This window comes from Anomaloglossus baeobatrachus, chromosome 6 (assembly GCF_048569485.1).
Source record: "Anomaloglossus baeobatrachus isolate aAnoBae1 chromosome 6, aAnoBae1.hap1, whole genome shotgun sequence".
In the NCBI taxonomy this organism is placed as follows: domain Eukaryota; kingdom Metazoa; phylum Chordata; class Amphibia; order Anura; family Aromobatidae; genus Anomaloglossus; species Anomaloglossus baeobatrachus.
Window position 1 is genome coordinate 301831032 of NC_134358.1, and position 14633 is coordinate 301845664.

General features: G+C 48.3%; 1 protein-coding gene across 1 annotated transcript in view; it reads right to left on the minus strand.

Annotated features, from left to right (window-relative positions):
• LOC142243222 (dynein axonemal heavy chain 5-like) overlaps window positions 1-14633 on the minus strand; it is a 638472-nt gene that overhangs the window by 559676 nt on the left and 64163 nt on the right. The window lies entirely within an intron of this gene.

Consider the following 14633-nt stretch of genomic DNA (forward strand, 5'->3'; position numbering starts at 1 on the left):
TAAAATGACTTGTATGTTAATTCTTTTCAGCGTCTTAAGGATTCCAAAGACGCCAAGAGGTTAAAAGAAGTGAACTAACCATTCTTCAGGCTACTTCTGGGAGGTTTAAAAGGTACCCAGGCATCATTTTTAGCATTAGGCAGCGTTTCTGCATGGAAAATCAGTTAGTGGTTTCAATAGTAAATGGAGTGAATAAAAAAAAAAAAAAAGTCTGGAAAACGCTTATAAACAAAGACGACATAAAAATTGCTAGAAAGGCACTTACAAAACGGCAGTATTTCCTGGAGTGTCTTCCTTTTGAAATACTCGGTGGATTTGCCTACCTGGGAAAGATGTAGTGTGCACATACCCCAAAACCAAATGGTGCAGCATCTCACTGTTGAGAAATTTGTGACTGTCCAATTCAAATGAACTGGGTGTGCAAAAATACATGTCTAGTATTGAAAAATAACCCCGTTCACATGTAAGGAGCGGATTTACAGTTAAGCGGGCTTTACACGCTACGACATCGCTAATGCGGAGTCGTTGGGGTCACGGATTTTGTGACGCACATCCGGCCGCATTAGCGATGCCGTTGCGTGTGACACCGATAAGCGATTTTGCATCGTTGCAAAACCGTGCAAAATCGCTAATCGGCAACACGGGGGTCCATTCTCAATTATCGTTACTGCAGCAGTAACGAGGTTGTTCCTCGTTCCTGCGGCAGCACACATCGCTGCGTGTGACGCCGCAGGAGCGAGGAAGCTCTCCCTACCTGCCTCCCGGCCGCTATGCGGAAGGAAGGAGGTGGGCGGGATGTTACGTCCCGCTCATCTCCGCCCCTCCGCTGCTATTGGGCGGCGGTTCAGTGACGTTTCAGTGACGTCGCTGTGACGCCGCACGGACCGCCCCCTTAGAAAGGAGGCGGTTCGCCCGTCACAGCGACGTCGCCGGACAGGTAAGTATGTGTGACGGCTCTGGGCGATGTTGTGCGGCACGGGCAGCGATATGCCAGTGTCGCGCAACAGATGGGGGCGGATACCCACACTAGCGATATCGGGACCGATATCGCAGTGTGTAAAGTAGCCTTTAGAGTATGGCAACAAGTCACCACATATGTTTATACTTTAAAAGCATATATTTTGGGCAATTACAACTCTTAAAATTACTTTCAACATGCCTATAAATTGAATGTTCAACTTCTCTTATTCATGATCTATTCTTAGGATAGGCCATCAACATAATGATTGTGGTTGAAAACCATTGCAGAGCAGAGAGCCACTTGCTGTCTGCCCCGCAATTCATGCTATTGACTAGCCTGTCAGAGACCAGTAGCAGGAGGTGACATTGGGTGTCCCATTGCAGACAGCATAATGACATCACTGCTAAAGATGAGCAAACCTTGGAGGTTTGGTTCAGTGGCAGCACACGAGCCTAGCTGCACAGGCTCGAGCTTGACCCGAACCCTGGATCAAGTCACTGATTGGCAGTTTGAGTCTCTGCCCACATGCAGACAGCCATAAGTAAAATACTTCTAAGGAAGGGTGGGCTTTTTCAAACTTTTTTTATGTTGTACACTACATCTGAGCACACTGTTGTTACCCCCAGTGTGCGCCATTCAAACACTGCAAGTGGCTCGCAGAGAGCTGAGCACCAAGCATACCTGAGTACAGCGTTGCTCGAACGAATTTTGTTCGCACGTACAGCATCTGATCCTCAAACCAGAACCGTGAGTTTTAAATTTGGTATTCAATTCGAACACTGAACCTCAATAAGCTCATCTCTAATCACTGCATTGCACTACCTGTATCAGTTAATGGAGAGGAAGAAACAGCTGCTCATTGTGGGAGTGGTGACAAACATTTTAAGGTTATGTGCTTTTTTTTGTTTCATTTTGTTTTTTTAAGAGCATTACAGTGGGGACAAGAATGGGGGACGATATAAGTATATGGAGACCATAAAGGGTGACATTATTAGTGTATATGTGACACAACAGGGGACATTACTAGTGCATGGGAGCCCGAATTGTGGATAGTATTAACGTATGCAGTCAAAATAGGAAATATTAGTTTCAGGGGCTACAATCTGAATATTATTTATCTATGGGGTCACATTGGGTAAGAATAATAAAATAACCCCTATTGTGGCCCCATACATTAACAATGTCGCCTGGCCCCATACATTATTATTAAAGGATTTGTTCACTGTTTAAAAGGTAACTCCTGGCTGGCTCACCAATATGTTAAAGGAGTCTCTGCTATTATTAATATCAGTCAATTTAAATAGTATAATCAGATTGACTTTGGGGTCTGGGACAGTAAATATAACAAAATACCCCAATTTATTTTATTAAAATAACTTTATTCTTTATTCACTAAAAAAACACCCACAAACGCAGTACAAAGGAGCATCAATAAAGGCATCAAGTTAACCACTTTACACAGATATTACAGTTATTTATATCAGTTGATGGAAGGCCAAAAACCTCAAAACTCTTCCTATCAAATCCCTACTCCAAAGGAAGATATAACATACACTACACTGGTCGCATGAAATCATGCAATAAGACCAAAGGTGGATGAATGTAAGGAGAAAGGGAGTATAAGACAGAATTAGTTATATTTAGTAAGGTGGATCATATCGAGACTATAATTGTACCATCATAAATACAAACACACCAACAGATTGAACAAAATCTGTTGGTGTGTTTGTATTTATGATGGTACAATTATAGTCTCGATATGATCCACCTTACTAAATATAACTAATTCTGTCTAAGGCTATGTGCGCACGTGTGCGCTCTGCACCGCACCTAAGGGATGCGCTTCAGAGCGCAGCTGAAAAGCTCCGTTCTGAAGCGCATGGTGCCGGCAGAGAACGTGCGCTCTGCATGCTGCCTCTCCCTATAGACAGCATGCAAACCGCACGAAAAAAGTGACATGTCACTTCTTAGAACGCAGCGATTCAGGCAGCAGCCGAATCGCTGCGTTCTAATATGCCACATGCGCACGGCTCCTGCACAATCTCCATAGATTGTGCAGGGGACGCAGGACGCATGCAGTTACGCTGCACTGGAGATCGCACCGTAACTGCATGTAATACGCACACGAGCGCACATAGCCTTATACTCCCTTTCTCCTTACATTCATCCACCTTTGGTCTTATTGCATGATTTCATGCGACCAGTGTAGTGTATGTTATATCTTTTACTCGATTACTGCAACCTCCTGCTCTCTGGTCTCCCTTCCAACACTCTTGCACCCCTCCAATCTATCCTAAACTCTGCGGCCCGCTTAATCCACCTTTCCCCTTGCTATTCCCCAGCCTCGCCACTCTGCCAATCCCTTCACTGGCTTCCCATCGCCCAACGACTCCAGTTCAAAACATTAACCATGACATACAAAGCCATCCACAACCTGTCTCCTCCTTACATCTGTGACCTAGTCTCCCGGTACCTACCCGCACGCAACCTCAGATCCTCACAAGATCTCCTTCTCTACTCCTCTCTTATCTCCTCTTCCCACAATCGCGTACAAGATTTCTCCTGTGCCTCCCCCATACTCTGGAATGCTCTACCACAGCATATCAGACTCTCCCCTACCGTGGAAAGCTTCAAGAGGAAACTCAAGACCCACCTCTTCCAACAAGCCTACAACCTACAATAACCCTCAGTCCAGTACACCACTGTGCAACCAGCTCTGTCCTCACCTATTGTACCATCACCCATTCCCTGTAGACTGTGAGCCCTCGTGGGCAGGGTCCTCTCTCCTCCTATACCAGTCTGTTATGTACTGTTAATGATTGTTGTACGTATACCCTCTTTCACTTGTAAAGCGCCATGGAATAAATGGCGCTATAAAAATAAATAATAATAATAATATCATCTTCCTTTGGAGTAGGGATTTGATAGGAAGAGTTTTATGAGGTTTTTGGCCTTCCATCAACTGATATAAATAACTGTAATATCTGTGTAAAGTGGGTAACTTGATGCCTTTATTGATGCTCCTTTGTACTGCGTTTGTGGGTGTTTTTTTAAGTGAATAAAGAATAAAGTTATTTTAATAAAAATAAATTGGGGTATTTTGTTATATTTATTATTAATATCAGCTTTGACTACTAATATCCACAATGTTTTAAGGCATTTTTTTACTTTCTGCAGTCAAAAGTTTACATACATTTCATTAGTACTTGGTACCATTGGCCTTAAACTGTATGACTTGGGTGAAATGTTTTGGATATCCTTCCACAAGCTTCTCACAATTGTTGGCAGGAATTTGGGCCCATTCATCCTGACAGAACTGTTATAACTGAGCCATGTTTGTAGGTCGCCTTGCTCGTACTTGCCTTTTCAGCTTTGCCCATAAATTTTCAATATGATTCAGATCAGGGCTTTGTGATGGCCACTCTAAAATATTGACTTTGTTATTCTTAAGCCACTTTGTAACCAGTTTGGCAGTATGCTTTGGGTCATTGTCCATTTGGAAGACCCATTTCCACCCAAGCTTTAAGTTCCTTGCTGATATCTTAAGATGCTGCTTCAGTACTGCCACATATTCTTCTTTCCTCATGATGCCATCTATTTTGTGAAATGCACCTGTTTCTCCTGCAGGCAGGAAAACAACCCCACAACATGATGCTGCCACCCCTTTGTTTCACAGTTGGGCTGGTGTTCTTAGGCTTTACAGCTTCTCCCTTTTTCCTCAAACGTAAATAATACCAAACTGTTCAATTTTAGTGTTGTCAGACCACAGGACATGTCTCCAAAAATTAAGGTCTTTGTTCCCGATGCATCTGTAAACATTTATCTGGCTTTTTTGTGTTACTTTTGGAGTAATTGCTTCTTCCTGGCAGAGTGGCCTTTCAGCCCATGTTGATACAGTACTCGTTCCCCTGTGGATAATGACAAAATCTTAACAGCTTCCACCAATATCGTCACAAGATTTTTTTCTTCTTTTGTTCTTGGGTTGATATGCCCAAGTCTGACCAAAGCATGTTCATCTTTGGTACACAGAACCAGTCTCCTTCCTGAGTAGAATGATGGCTGGACATTCCCATCTCATTTGTACTTGCATATAATTGTTTGTACAGATGAACGTGGCATTTTCAGGTAACTGGAAATTGCAGCTAAGGATGAACCAGAGTTGGGTAAGTCCTCAATTCTCTTCCTGAGAACTTGGTGGATTTCTTTGGACTTTCCTATGAGGCTACACAAAGGAGCAGTGTGTTTCAGGTGTGCATTAAAATACATCCATAGGTGTGTTTCTAATTAACTCAGATGTTGCCAATAAACCTATTAGAAGCTTCCAAAGACATGACATGATCATATGGGCTATCCCATATCGTTTAAATAATAGTACTCTTAGTGTATGTCAACTTTTGACTTTGCAGAAAGTAATAAAAATTATTTAAACATTCGCTCTCCCTCATTATTCTGGAATTTGTCAAATATAAATAATTTTGGTAATCCTAATTGACCTACAATGGGAAAGGTTTATTCTGATTTAGTGCAACCAAACCAAAAAAGTCCCAGTGACCAAACACCAATAAACAAGGTAGTAGGGAGGACCACTGGTAAAGAGAAGACCAACACAAGTTCTTAGTGAAATGCAAAATAGTTTTATTTAGAATATGCGTGACATAAGGACAGACAGTGGTGGCGACCCAGATGGAAAAATCGCCAGACACAGAATTGCACAAACACCACCCGCTGATGTTATAGGGCTGCTAGACACAAAGGGGTTAATATAAAAAAAAACATTAGCCAGAGAATGGGGAGATAATATACTGTATAATGGACTAATTGTAGTCACCCAAGTGTTTCTAACCCTATATAGGCAAAAAAACATGTCACCAATTGGACATATTAAAGGAAATACCTTGAAACATCTTTGAGGAAGTGCTAGCAGGCAAGGCAGGTGTCAATGGGCGGGGCCTCGCCGCGCGTTTCACCGGGCGTGGCTTTGTCAGGAGGTGAAGCCACGCCCGGTGAAAAGTGCGTCGAGGCCCCACCTACCGCCACCTGCGTTGCCTGCTAGCACTTCCTCAAACATGTCAGGTTTGTTCCCCTTGCCTTTCCCACTGGTGTCTGTGCCCCAGCCCCTCCTGTGATGTGCGTGCCCCAGCCCTCCTGTGATGCGCGTGCCCCCAGCCCCTCCTGTGATGCGCGTGCCCCCAGCGTCTCCTTTGATGCGCGTGCCCCCAGCGTCTCCTGTGATGCGCGTGCCCCCAGCGTCTCCTGTGATGCGCGTGCCCCCAGCGTCTCCTGTGATGCGCGTGCCCCCAGCGTCTCCTGTGATGCGCGTGCCCCCAGCGTCTCCTGTGATGCGCGTGCCCCCAGCGTCTCCTGTGATGCGCGTGCCCCCAGCGTCTCCTGTGATGCGCGTGCCCCCAGCGTCTCCTGTGATGCGCGTGCCCCCAGCGTCTCCTGTGATGCGCGTGCCCCCAGCGTCTCCTGTGATGCGCGTGCCCCCAGCGTCTCCTGTGATGCGCGTGCCCCCAGCGTCTCCTGTGATGCGCGTGCCCCAGCGTCTCCTGTGATGCGCGTGCCCCCAGCGTCTCCTGTGATGCGCGTGCCCCCAGCGTCTCCTGTGATGCGCGTGCCCCCAGCGTCTCCTGTGATGCGCGTGCCCCCAGCGTCTCCTGTGATGCGCGTGCCCCCAGCGTCTCCTGTGATGCGCGTGCCCCCAGCGTCTCCTGTGATGCGCGTGCCCCCAGCGTCTCCTGTGATGCGCGTGCCCCCAGCGTCTCCTGTGATGCGCGTGCCCCCAGCGTCTCCTGTGATGCGCGTGCCCCCAGAGTCTCCTGTGATGCGCGTGCCCCCAGAGTCTCCTGTGATGCGCGTGCCCCCAGCGTCTCCTGTGATGCGCGTGCCCCCAGCGTCTCCTGTGATGCGCGTGCCCCCAGCGTCTCCTGTGATGCGCGTGCCCCCAGCGTCTCCTGTGATGCGCGTGCCCCCAGCGTCTCCTGTGATGCGCGTGCCCCCAGCGTCTCCTGTGATGCGCGTGCCCCCAGCATCTCCTGTGATGTGCCTGCCCCCAGCGTCTCATGTGATGTGCCTGCCCCCAGCGTCTCCTGTGATGTGCCTGCCCCCAGCGTCTCCTGTGATGTGCCTGCCCCCAGCGTCTCCTGTGATGTGCCTGCCCCCAGCGTCTCCTGTGATGTGCCTGCCCCCAGCGTCTCCTGTGATGTGCCTGCCCCCAGCGTCTCCTGTGATGTGCCTGCCCGCAGCGTCTCCTGTGATGTGCCTGCCCGCAGCGTCTCCTGTGATGTGCCTGCACCCAGCGTCTCCTGTGATGTGCCTGCACCCAGCGTCTCCTGTGATGTGCCTGCACCCAGCGTCTCCTGTGATGTGCCTGCACCCAGCGTCTCCTGTGATGTGCCTGCACCCAGCGTCTCCTGTGATGTGCCTGCACCCAGCGTCTCCTGTGATGTGCCTGCACCCAGCGTCTCCTGTGATGTGCGTGCACCCAGCATCTCCTGTAATGTGCTTGCCCCCAGCGTCTCCTGTGTTGTGCGTGCCCCCAGCGTGTTCTGTGATTTATACATCACATTGCAGATGCTGGGGTCATATACATCACAGAAAAGCCTGGGGACATATGCATCACACTCTATCCTCCCACTGTCCTCCATATCGTCCCTCCACGACACAGACAGCGCCACCACTTTCTACAACACCACCCTCACATCAGCCATTGATTCAGTCGCTCCCCTTGTGCATGGCAGAGTGAGACGAATCAATAGACAGCCCTGGCACAACAGCCTCACTAAAAAACTTAGGCAAAGGTCTAGGGCTGCAGAGCGGCGGTGGAAGAAAACGCACTCCCAGGAAGACTTCACCACATTCAAAAATGCAATTCACACATTTCGTTCAGTCCTCACCTCCACTAAACACGATTACTTCAGAAACCTCATATCCTCTCTAACACACAACCCCAAACAGTTATTCAACACTTTCAACTCCCTCCTTCGCCCACCACTGCCCCCTCTAACCTCCCTCATTTCTGCAGAAGACTTTGCCACCTATTTCCAAGAAAAAATCGACCTAATAAGGCAAGTCTTCTCTGCTCAGCCACCACAACCCCTTCATGTAGCTGACCACTGCCCCTCCCCCATAAACTTCCTCCCCACCATCACCGAAGGAGAGCTTGCACGTCTGCTCTCAAAAGCGCACCTCACCACCTGCGCACTTGACCCCATGCCATCCCACCTCCTTCCCAACCTCACCACCATCCTTATTCCAGCTTTAACCCATCTCTTCAACCTATCTTTAACGACTGGAACCTTCCCCTCTGCCTTTAAACATGCAACAGTCACACCTATCCTAAAGAAACCTTCCCTCGATCCAACCTCTACTACCAGCTACCGCCCCATATCACTACTCCCACTTGCCTCAAAACTCCTGGAACAGCATGTCCATGCTGAACTTTCCTCCCACCTCTCCTCTAACGCTCTCTTTGACAACCTACAGTCCGGCTTCCGTCCACATCACTCCACCGAAACTGCCCTGACTAAAATCACAAATGACTTGCTTACTGCCAAAGCGAACAAGCACTTCTCTATACTCCTACTCCTAGACCTGTCCTCAGCCTTCGATACCGTTGACCACTCCCTCCTATTACAGACCCTCTCTTCCCTTGGTGTCAGAGATCTTGCCCTCTCTTGGATCTCTTCATACCTCTCAAATCGCACTTTTAGTGTCTCCCACTCCCACACAACCTCTTCATCCCACCATCTCTCTGTTGGCGTCCCTCAAGGCTCTGTCCTAGGACCCCTACTTTTCTCTATCTACACATTTGGCCTGGGACAACTCATAAAGTCCCATGGCTTCCAATACCACCTATATGCCGACGACACCCAGATCTACCTCTCTGGCCCAGATGCCACATCTCTGCTGTCCAAAATCCCGAAATGCCTATCTGCTATATCCTCCTTCTTCTCCTCTCGCTTCCTAAAGCTCAATGTGGCCAAAACTGAACTAATCATCTTTCCTCCGTCTCACCTACACTCTCCACCTAATCTATCTATTACAATAAATAACACCACGCTCTCGCCAGTACCCAAAGTTCGCTGCCTCGGAGTGACCTTTGACTCTGCCTTATCCTTCATACCACACATCCAATCCCTCACCACCTCCTGCCGTCTTCAACTCAAAAATATTTCCAGAATCCGCCCTTTCCTCAATTTGCAATCAACTAAAATGCTAGTGCATGCCCTCATAATCTCCCGCCTCGACTACTGTAACATCCTCCTCTGTGGCCTCCCTGCCAACACGCTTGCCCCTCTCCAGTCCATCCTTAACTCTGCTGCCCGACTTATCCACCTCTCTCCTCAATACCACCCCGCTTCTCCTCTCTGCATGTCCCTCCACTGGCTTCCAATCTTCCACCGTATCCAATTCAAACTTCTAACACTGACCTACAAAGCTGTGCATAATCTTTCCCCTCCGTACATCTCCGAACTACTCTCCCACTACACTCCAACACGTCACCTCCGGTCCTCCCAAGATCTCCTCCTCTCCTCCTCTCTCATTCGCTCCTCACACAACCGACTCCAAGACTTCTCCCGAGCATCCCCAGTCTCCTGGAACTCGCTGCCTCAACACGTCAGACTATCCCCTACCCTTGCAAACTTCAAACGGAACCTGAAAACGCACCTGTTCCGAAATGCCTACAATCTACAATGAACTCGCTGCCGCCCGACCACCGTGCGGAGCTGCCGCCCGACCACCGTGCGGAGCTGCCGCCCGACCACCGTGCGGAGCTGCCGCCCGACCACCGTGCGGAGCTGCCGCCCGACCACCGTGCGGAGCTGCCGCCCGACCACCGTGCGGAGCTGCCGCCTGACCTACACCCCACCTATTGTCTCCTCCCCATAATCCTATAGAATGTAAGCCCGCAAGGGTAGGGCCCTCTTCCCTCTGTACTAGTCTGTCTACTGTAACTTGTATACGTATTTTGTATGTAACCCCCTTCTCATGTACAGCACCATGGAATTAATGGTGCTCTATAAATAAATAATAATAATAATAATAATAATAATAATAATAATATATATCACAGGAGGGGCTGGTGGCATATACATCACAGGAGGGGCTGGTGGCATATACATCACAGGAGGGGCTGGAGCATTTACATCACAGGAGGGGCTGGGGGCATACAAATCTCCCCAGCCTCTTGTGTGATGTATGTGCCCCCAGTGTCTCCTGTGATGTATATACAGCAGTCCCAGCGTCTATGTGATGTACAAACAGCAGTCCCAGCGTCTCCTATGTGATGTATATGCCCCCAGCCCATCCAGTGATGTATGTGCCCCCAGTGTCTCCTGTGATGTATATACAATAGTCACAGTGTCTCCTATGTAATATATGTGCCTCCAGCGCCTCCTGTGATGTATATACATCATCTGTTATGTGATGTATATGAGTTACCAATCTTATTATCACAAAGAGTTGTCTGTGCTCCTGACTGAGACAAACCTGAAAAAGCAGCTGTGAGAAGCAACATGATTAGTATCACAAAACATCACAGCCGCACCAAAGAGAAGCAGCTCCGGCCACCACAGTAGGGGTGAGTTAATTGTTTGACCCAATATAGCAGTGTCATTTTCATATTGATAATTTTGTGTGGCTCGCGAAGGTTGGTAGAAATTTCCAAATGGCCCCAGAAGAAAAAAAAGTTCCCACCCCTGTTGTAGGGGAAAAAAAAGGGAGCTACTGAGTAGGGCACTAGGGTAACACTAGAGGACTTTTCTTCTTCCATAGTCAGGGAGAAAATCTAAGCAGGCTGCTCTAGAAGTGATCAGCAATTGATGTATCTCTGTGACCTGCGTGTAAGGCCTCATTCACACATCACTTTTTATGTGCTAACTATAATTTTCACCATTCATTAATAACTGTATATAAGCAACAGGGAAAGATTTTCTGGAAAAATGCTCAAGTTTCCCATTAACTTCCATTTTGCTTGAACTCGAGTTAAACACATCTTATTGCCCGACCTGCTCGATTTGAGTACCGAGCACTCGAGTATTTTAGTGCTCATTAGAGTTGAGCGCGGTTCGCGGTTCGAGGTTCTCCAGTTCTAGGCTCGAGTGATTTTGGGGCCTGTTCTAGATCGAACTAGAACTCGAGCTTTTTGCAAAAGCTCGATAGTTCTAGAAACGTTCGAGAACGGTTCTAGCAGCAAAAAAACAGCTAATTCCTAGCTGGCTTTCCGCTGTAATAGTGTAAGTCACTCTGTGACTCACACTATTATGACATTTCAGTGTATAGTGTGCGTGAACAGCGCCTTCAGATCACTGCTGTTTGTATAATGGTGATCGCCATTTTTTTTTTTTTTTCTTGTCTTCCTTCCCTAAGCGCGCGCGTCTTGTGGGGCGGGCCAGCATGTCAGCCAATCCCAGACACACACACAGCTAAGTGAACTTTTAGCCAGAGAAGCAACGGCATGTGTGATAGGATGTCCATGTCACATGTCCCTGCATTATAAAACCGGACATTTTCCTCCAGGATGCCATTATCTCTTCTGCGTCCTTAGTGTCAGACATCACTGGCGCAGCTCCGTCCTTTGTCCTATCGCCGATACTGCTGTATGCGCTCCATACACAGCGCTAGACAGCTTAGGGATAGCACTTTCTATCAGTCCTTTTAAGGGCTCGTACCGGCAGGGTCAGAGCCATAGGTGACAGGTCCTGAAAACAGAGACAGCGTCTGTGTAGCTAAGGCCAGGGATTTCGTCGCTGCATTTCCCCATTAGGAGGGAATAGAAAGGCAGGCTTCCATTCCTCTACCCAGACCCACAACCCTGGCACTGTACCCTCCTGTCCTCTGCACACTCCAACTCATTATAACTAAGCCATTATACTAGCAAACACTCCGTGTACCTAGTGGCATCCTAAACGTGGCTATTGTACTTTTGTCTAGTCACACTAGTGCAAAGATATTTGCAGCACGTCTGCCTGCATTGCACACTCAAAATCATTGTTACTAAGCCATTATACTAGCAAACACTGAGGAAACTTAGTGGCATCCTAAACGTGGCTATTGGACTTTTGTCTAGTCACACTAGTGCAAATCTATGTGCAGCACCTCTGCATGACACCCTCCTGCTCTGTTTTTAATAAGCTATAATGATAGCAAAAAATACTGCCATTTAGTGGCATCATAGAACTGGCTGTTGTATTCCATTAGTGCCCCACTGGTGCCAAGCTATTTCTAGCACCTCTACATGACACCCTCATGCACATTTTGCTACGCTAATGTTATAGCAAACTCAGGGAATTCATTGCTGCATTTGATAATTCGGAGGGATAGAAAGTGAGGCTTCCTTTAGCTTTTCCTTCTGTTCATAGACAGCATCTCCAAGTCCACACCCGAAGAGCAATTTCTCCTCCACATCTAAGTGTGGAGAGGCAGCTAGTGCGCATGCGTGTGCCGATTTACCCCAGCTGCAGCCTAACTACAGTGTTTCGCCTAGTGAGTATGCTCAGCCTGACTGTGCCATTCCTGACGCTAAGTCTTCATTTCGGGATACAGCGCATGCTCCCACACTAAGTGTGAAAAGCCTCTTTGCACAGGTACTTGCATTCCGTGCCGGGTCTAAGTCCTGTTTTGTGCCTAGACACCATGCTAAAGCTGATAGTCTTTTTTCAGAGACTGTATTTCATGCTACTGAGCATGCTCAGGCACTTACTGCATCAGAGACTAGGTCCGGTAATTAACTCTTTGGCCCTGCCCCTGATGTGGGGGTCCCATATAGACCACAAGGCATCAGGTGTCCTCCCAAATGGCTTGCAGAGGCCCACCCCTATGACTTGTCACCGCATTATTGATGGTCAGACGATGACTGGTGAGGTGTTTGGGTCATGGCAGCCATGAAGTCATCATTGAAGTTGCGGTTCCAAATAGGACGCTAGTTATGCCACTCATGACGTGTCACTCTACTTTTGTCTCCAGGAGGTGCATTGTGGTTCACCCTGGTTTGGGGCGGACCCAGGTTATAAAAGGGGCTGGAGCCAACAAGGAGGTGCGCAGTCTTCTATTATGCTCCGAAAGAGCACACCTCCATGTGTTGAACCCATTGCGGCTTTAGGCCAGAGGTAGGTAGGGATAGGGTGTCGATGCAGGCCACCACCACAGTTGGTAACGCAGAACGGTTAAGACCAGCTCCTGTCCTACCTGTCCTGCTTGTGCAGCCCAGTGGCATTAACAGGCCTGCTGCTGCTGATGCGCCTGCTGTCCACAGGTGTGGCCCCTACGCACACGGTCAGCATACTCAATGGCCCCTGTGTTGTTAACAGGGAGTTCCTGGGCTGGGTGGGCATGTGGACCCTGTGACGCTAACAGGGATCCCAGTCTCCAGATCCGAATGGCGTCTAACTCGGTTCAGGCTACTATTAGTTTCATAGCCACACAGCTCTGTATCCTCCACCAAACCTTCCAGTTGCCAACCTCTCCTTTTCCAACTGGGAGCACGGTGGACACTGACTGCTGATGGGGATATATACCTTTCTCTTTCTTTTCTTATTAATTTTCGTTATATAGCGGTAACATAGTATATACCACCTTATCCAAATCTGCCAGTCCCACTGTAACTGATGGTGTTTCTTCAGCAAATGTTACTGTTGCTTAACCACCAAATCCACGGACCAAAACTTTTTTCCCCTTTCCAACACACCTGTTCCCCTTTCCACCAGCATCTGTCCTTTTTCAACTCATTTTGGTATATGACCAAAAGTGCAACTCTGCAGGGACACCATACTCAACGCCATCTCAGCACAGCAGCCAGCCCTCGGTCCCTCAGATGTGGACAAGTAAAAGACCATTTCCTCCTATCCATGACAAAGCGTTGAGATTCACTCTGTGCAGCACTGGTGTTTAATGGAAAAGCAGATCTATGATTGCGTACCACATTCTGCAGATACTCCTGTATACGTGCGTCCATTTCTATGGCAGGAATTATTTCGCCAAATTTTGTCTTGTACTGGGGATCTAACAGTGTGGCAACCCAGTATTCCGGATTACTTTGAATTCGTACAATCCGAGGGTCATGTTGTAGGTAGTGCAGCAAGAAGGCGCTCATGTGTCTTGTGCATCCAGGAGGACCAAGTCCTTGGTGTGTTGGTGGCAGAGAGGTGAGAATCGTGCCTCCTTCCTCTGCCCTCTCCCCACAACCTCGCACAACCGAAATGTGAGCAAGCTCTCACTCATCTGCTGAGTCTTCCATGCCCATCGCCAGTTCGTCCTCCATTTTTTCATGGGCTCCTGCACCTTCCTCAACACTTTTTGCTGATACTATGCGCCCTTGTTAATCCCTCTCCCTCACCATGACTGCCGCATAGGTGCCGCTGACCATCTGGACCTCGTAGATCTTGTTATCCCTTCCGCATATCACTCCTCCTGTACTTCCTCCCCTTCCTCTTGTCCCAACACCTGACTCCGAATAATAATTACAGTGTGCTCCATCATGTAGATGACCAGAATTGTCACGCTGAGAATGACATTGCCAGTGCTAAACATCTTCGTCGACATTTATAAACTGTGTAGCAGGGTGCATAGGTCCTTGATCTGACACCACTCCAGCAGCGTGATCTGCACCACCTCTGGATCAAGTTATCCCAGGCTATATGTCATAACGTATTGCAGCAGGGTTCGGCGGTGC